This window comes from Mustelus asterias, unplaced genomic scaffold, assembly GCF_964213995.1.
Source record: "Mustelus asterias unplaced genomic scaffold, sMusAst1.hap1.1 HAP1_SCAFFOLD_2008, whole genome shotgun sequence".
NCBI classification, from domain to species: domain Eukaryota; kingdom Metazoa; phylum Chordata; class Chondrichthyes; order Carcharhiniformes; family Triakidae; genus Mustelus; species Mustelus asterias.
Window position 1 is genome coordinate 15,001 of NW_027591953.1, and position 5,000 is coordinate 20,000.

At 54.7% G+C, this 5,000-nt stretch overlaps 9 non-coding genes across 9 annotated transcripts in view; all 9 read left to right on the forward strand.

The window, feature by feature from the left end:
- The window catches only part of LOC144489193 (5S ribosomal RNA), a 119-nt gene extending 28 nt beyond the window's left edge, over positions 1-91 (forward strand). The window contains exon 1 of the ribosomal RNA XR_013496928.1: positions 1-91. This exon is cut by the window's left edge and continues 28 nt beyond it. This is a non-coding gene — a ribosomal RNA (5S ribosomal RNA).
- A 311-nt stretch (positions 92-402) lies between these two features.
- Positions 403-521, forward strand: LOC144489194 (5S ribosomal RNA). The gene has a single exon (XR_013496929.1). It is a non-coding gene; the product is annotated as a 5S ribosomal RNA (ribosomal RNA).
- A 920-nt stretch (positions 522-1,441) lies between these two features.
- Positions 1,442-1,560, forward strand: LOC144489195 (5S ribosomal RNA). The gene has a single exon (XR_013496930.1). It is a non-coding gene; the product is annotated as a 5S ribosomal RNA (ribosomal RNA).
- Positions 1,561-1,871: 311 nt separating this feature from the next.
- Positions 1,872-1,990, forward strand: LOC144489196 (5S ribosomal RNA). Its single transcript, XR_013496931.1, has one exon. It is a non-coding gene; the product is annotated as a 5S ribosomal RNA (ribosomal RNA).
- A 302-nt stretch (positions 1,991-2,292) lies between these two features.
- LOC144489197 (5S ribosomal RNA) lies at positions 2,293-2,411 on the forward strand. The gene has a single exon (XR_013496932.1). It is a non-coding gene; the product is annotated as a 5S ribosomal RNA (ribosomal RNA).
- Positions 2,412-2,713: 302 nt separating this feature from the next.
- Positions 2,714-2,832, forward strand: LOC144489198 (5S ribosomal RNA). The gene has a single exon (XR_013496933.1). It is a non-coding gene; the product is annotated as a 5S ribosomal RNA (ribosomal RNA).
- A 916-nt stretch (positions 2,833-3,748) lies between these two features.
- On the forward strand, positions 3,749-3,867 carry LOC144489199 (5S ribosomal RNA). The gene has a single exon (XR_013496934.1). It is a non-coding gene; the product is annotated as a 5S ribosomal RNA (ribosomal RNA).
- Positions 3,868-4,178: 311 nt separating this feature from the next.
- LOC144489201 (5S ribosomal RNA) lies at positions 4,179-4,297 on the forward strand. Its single transcript, XR_013496936.1, has one exon. It is a non-coding gene; the product is annotated as a 5S ribosomal RNA (ribosomal RNA).
- Positions 4,298-4,611: 314 nt separating this feature from the next.
- On the forward strand, positions 4,612-4,730 carry LOC144489202 (5S ribosomal RNA). The gene has a single exon (XR_013496937.1). It is a non-coding gene; the product is annotated as a 5S ribosomal RNA (ribosomal RNA).
- Positions 4,731-5,000: the final 270 nt, after the last annotated feature.

Here is a 5,000-nt window from a genome sequence, read left to right on the forward strand (position 1 = left end):
CCGATCTCGTCTGATCTCGGAAGCTAAGCAGACTCAGGCCTGGTTAGTACTTGGATGGGAGACCGCCTGGGAATACCAGGTGCAGTAGGCTTTTGCTGCCAGCAGAGGCTGCCCACAACACACGGTCACCGCAGCCTCGGCCCAGAGGCAGGCAATCTTTTGGCTGCTCCCTCAGCCTGGCTTTGCCAGGACATTCAGCTGCTACGGTCTTGCCCCTTGGGCGCTGGCTGAGCTGAAAGACAACCACGCCTCGCAAGGATGTGAAAAGCGGCGAGAGGGAGAGAGAGCACAAAGGAGGAGGAGGAGGAGGAGGAGGAGAGAGGGAAAAGAATTGCCATGAGCGGCAAAGAAGAAGCGGCTGAGCTATGAGACTTGAATTAGCCAGAAAGCAGGGCAGTCAATGCCTACGGCCATACTAGTCTGAAAACGCCCGATCTCGTCTGATCTCGGAAGCTAAGCAGACTCAGGCCTGGTTAGTACTTGGATGGGAGACCGCCTGGGAATACCAGGTGCAGTAGGCTTTTGCTGCCAGCAGAGGCTGCCCACAACACACGGTCACCGCAGCCTCGGCCCAGAGGCAGGCAATCTTTTGGCTGCTCCCTCAGCCTGGCTTTGCCAGGACATTCAGCTGCTACGGTCTTGCCCCTTGGGTGCTTCCTCAGGTGAAAGACAGACAGGTGGCTGGTAAAGGCGGCTGAGGGACTTCAATGGTGCATTTTGGGAGATGTCAGACCAGCAGTATCTACCAAGAAGTGGGAAGCGGAAGGTCTGGTATCTCAGTGCATTTTGGGAAAACTCAGACAAGCAATATCCACCAAGAAGTGGGAAGTGGAAGGTCTGGTATCTCAGTGCATTTTGGGAAAAGTCAGGCAAGCAATATCCACCAAGAAGTGGGAAGCGGAAGGTCTGATGTCACAGTGCATTTTGGGAAAAGTCAGGCAAGCAATATCCACCAAGAAGTGGGAAGCGGAAGGTCTGATGTCACAGAGTGGTTATCCCCAAACACTACATTAGTGTTTCCCTCCCTCCCTCCCTCCTCCTCTGACCAAAAAAAAAAGGCCACTGTGAGAAGGTAAAAGTGAAGGGAAGAGTTTTAAAATTTTTTTGAAAATCATTCAAATGGTGCTTGAAATGTCAGTGATTGGGATTAAGTATTGCACGTGAGAGATGTGGGAGATCCGTGCAGCTTCTAGCGTCTCGGATGACTACGTCTGCTGCTACATTCAACGACATTCAGCTGCTACGGTCTTGCCCCTTGGGCGCTGGCTGAGCTGAAAGACAACCACGCCTCGCAAGGATGTGAAAAGCGGCGAGAGGGAGAGAGAGCACAAAGGAGGAGGAGGAGGAGGAGGAGGAGAGAGGGAAAAGAATTGCCATGAGCGGCAAAGAAGAAGCGGCTGAGCTATGAGACTTGAATTAGCCAGAAAGCAGGGCAGTTAATGCCTACGGCCATACTAGTCTGAAAACGCCCGATCTCGTCTGATCTCGGAAGCTAAGCAGACTCAGGCCTGGTTAGTACTTGGATGGGAGACCGCCTGGGAATACCAGGTGCAGTAGGCTTTTGCTGCCAGCAGAGGCTGCCCACAACACACGGTCACCGCAGCCTCGGCCCAGAGGCAGGCAATCTTTTGGCTGCTCCCTCAGCCTGGCTTTGCCAGGACATTCAGCTGCTACGGTCTTGCCCCTTGGGCGCTGGCTGAGCTGAAAGACAACCACGCCTCGCAAGGATGTGAAAAGCGGCGAGAGGGAGAGAGAGCACAAAGGAGGAGGAGGAGGAGGAGGAGGAGAGAGGGAAAAGAATTGCCATGAGCGGCAAAGAAGAAGCGGCTGAGCTATGAGACTTGAATTAGCCAGAAAGCAGGGCCGTCAATGCCTACGGCCATACTAGTCTGAAAACGCCCGATCTCGTCTGATCTCGGAAGCTAAGCAGACTCAGGCCTGGTTAGTACTTGGATGGGAGACCGCCTGGGAATACCAGGTGCAGTAGGCTTTTGCTGCCAGCAGAGGCTGCCCACAACACACGGTCACCGCAGCCTCGGCCCAGAGGCAGGCAATCTTTTGGCTGCTCCCTCAGCCTGGCTTTGCCAGGACATTCAGCTGCTACGGTCTTGCCCCTTGGGCGCTGGCTGAGCTGAAAGACAACCACGCCTCGCAAGGATGTGAAAAGCGGCGAGAGGGAGAGAGAGCACAAAGGAGGAGGAGGAGGAGAGAGGGAAAAGAATTGCCATGAGCGGCAAAGAAGAAGCGGCTGAGCTATGAGACTTGAATTAGCCAGAAAGCAGGGCAGTCAATGCCTACGGCCATACTAGTCTGAAAACGCCCGATCTCGTCTGATCTCGGAAGCTAAGCAGACTCAGGCCTGGTTAGTACTTGGATGGGAGACCGCCTGGGAATACCAGGTGCAGTAGGCTTTTGCTGCCAGCAGAGGCTGCCCACAACACACGGTCACCGCAGCCTCGGCCCAGAGGCAGGCAATCTTTTGGCTGCTCCCTCAGCCTGGCTTTGCCAGGACATTCAGCTGCTACGGTCTTGCCCCTTGGGCGCTGGCTGAGCTGAAAGACAACCACGCCTCGCAAGGATGTGAAAAGCGGCGAGAGGGAGAGAGAGCACAAAGGAGGAGGAGGAGGAGAGAGGGAAAAGAATTGCCATGAGCGGCAAAGAAGAAGCGGCTGAGCTATGAGACTTGAATTAGCCAGAAAGCAGGGCAGTCAATGCCTACGGCCATACTAGTCTGAAAACGCCCGATCTCGTCTGATCTCGGAAGCTAAGCAGACTCAGGCCTGGTTAGTACTTGGATGGGAGACCGCCTGGGAATACCAGGTGCAGTAGGCTTTTGCTGCCAGCAGAGGCTGCCCACAACACACGGTCACCGCAGCCTCGGCCCAGAGGCAGGCAATCTTTTGGCTGCTCCCTCAGCCTGGCTTTGCCAGGACATTCAGCTGCTACGGTCTTGCCCCTTGGGTGCTTCCTCAGGTGAAAGACAGACAGGTGGCTGGTAAAGGCGGCTGAGGGACTTCAATGGTGCATTTTGGGAGATGTCAGACCAGCAGTATCTACCAAGAAGTGGGAAGCGGAAGGTCTGGTATCTCAGTGCATTTTGGGAAAACTCAGACAAGCAATATCCACCAAGAAGTGGGAAGTGGAAGGTCTGGTATCTCAGTGCATTTTGGGAAAAGTCAGGCAAGCAATATCCACCAAGAAGTGGGAAGCGGAAGGTCTGATGTCACAGTGCATTTTGGGAAAAGTCAGGCAAGCAATATCCACCAAGAAGTGGGAAGCGGAAGGTCTGATGTCACAGAGTGGTTATCCCCAAACACTACATTAGTGTTTCCCTCCCTCCCTCCTCCTCTGACCAAAAAAAAAAGGCCACTGTGAGAAGGTAAAAGTGAAGGGAAGAGTTTTAAAATTTTTTTGAAAATCATTCAAATGGTGCTTGAAATGTCAGTGATTGGGATTAAGTATTGCACGTGAGAGATGTGGGAGATCCGTGCAGCTTCTAGCGTCTCGGATGACTACGTCTGCTGCTACATTCAACGACATTCAGCTGCTACGGTCTTGCCCCTTGGGCGCTGGCTGAGCTGAAAGACAACCACGCCTCGCAAGGACGTGAAAAGCGGCGAGAGGGAGAGAGAGCACAAAGGAGGAGGAGGAGGAGGAGGAGGAGAGAGGGAAAAGAATTGCCATGAGCGGCAAAGAAGAAGCGGCTGAGCTATGAGACTTGAATTAGCCAGAAAGCAGGGCAGTCAATGCCTACGGCCATACTAGTCTGAAAACGCCCGATCTCGTCTGATCTCGGAAGCTAAGCAGACTCAGGCCTGGTTAGTACTTGGATGGGAGACCGCCTGGGAATACCAGGTGCAGTAGGCTTTTGCTGCCAGCAGAGGCTGCCCACAACACACGGTCACCGCAGCCTCGGCCCAGAGGCAGGCAATCTTTTGGCTGCTCCCTCAGCCTGGCTTTGCCAGGACATTCAGCTGCTACGGTCTTGCCCCTTGGGCGCTGGCTGAGCTGAAAGACAACCACGCCTCGCAAGGATGTGAAAAGCGGCGAGAGGGAGAGAGAGCACAAAGGAGGAGGAGGAGGAGGAGGAGGAGAGAGGGAAAAGAATTGCCATGAGCGGCAAAGAAGAAGCGGCTGAGCTATGAGACTTGAATTAGCCAGAAAGCAGGGCAGTCAATGCCTACGGCCATACTAGTCTGAAAACGCCCGATCTCGTCTGATCTCGGAAGCTAAGCAGACTCAGGCCTGGTTAGTACTTGGATGGGAGACCGCCTGGGAATACCAGGTGCAGTAGGCTTTTGCTGCCAGCAGAGGCTGCCCACAACACACGGTCACCGCAGCCTCGGCCCAGAGGCAGGCAATCTTTTGGCTGCTCCCTCAGCCTGGCTTTGCCAGGACATTCAGCTGCTACGGTCTTGCCCCTTGGGCGCTGGCTGAGCTGAAAGACAACCACGCCTCGCAAGGATGTGAAAAGCGGCGAGAGGGAGAGAGAGCACAAAGGAGGAGGAGGAGGAGGAGGAGGAGGAGAGAGGGAAAAGAATTGCCATGAGCGGCAAAGAAGAAGCGGCTGAGCTATGAGACTTGAATTAGCCAGAAAGCAGGGCAGTCAATGCCTACGGCCATACTAGTCTGAAAACGCCCGATCTCGTCTGATCTCGGAAGCTAAGCAGACTCAGGCCTGGTTAGTACTTGGATGGGAGACCGCCTGGGAATACCAGGTGCAGTAGGCTTTTGCTGCCAGCAGAGGCTGCCCACAACACACGGTCACCGCAGCCTCGGCCCAGAGGCAGGCAATCTTTTGGCTGCTCCCTCAGCCTGGCTTTGCCAGGACATTCAGCTGCTACGGTCTTGCCCCTTGGGCGCTGGCTGAGCTGAAAGACAACCACGCCTCGCAAGGATGTGAAAAGCGGCGAGAGGGAGAGAGAGCACAAAGGAGGAGGAGGAGGAGGAGGAGGAGAGAGGGAAAAGAATTGCCATGAGCGGCAAAGAAGAAGCGGCTG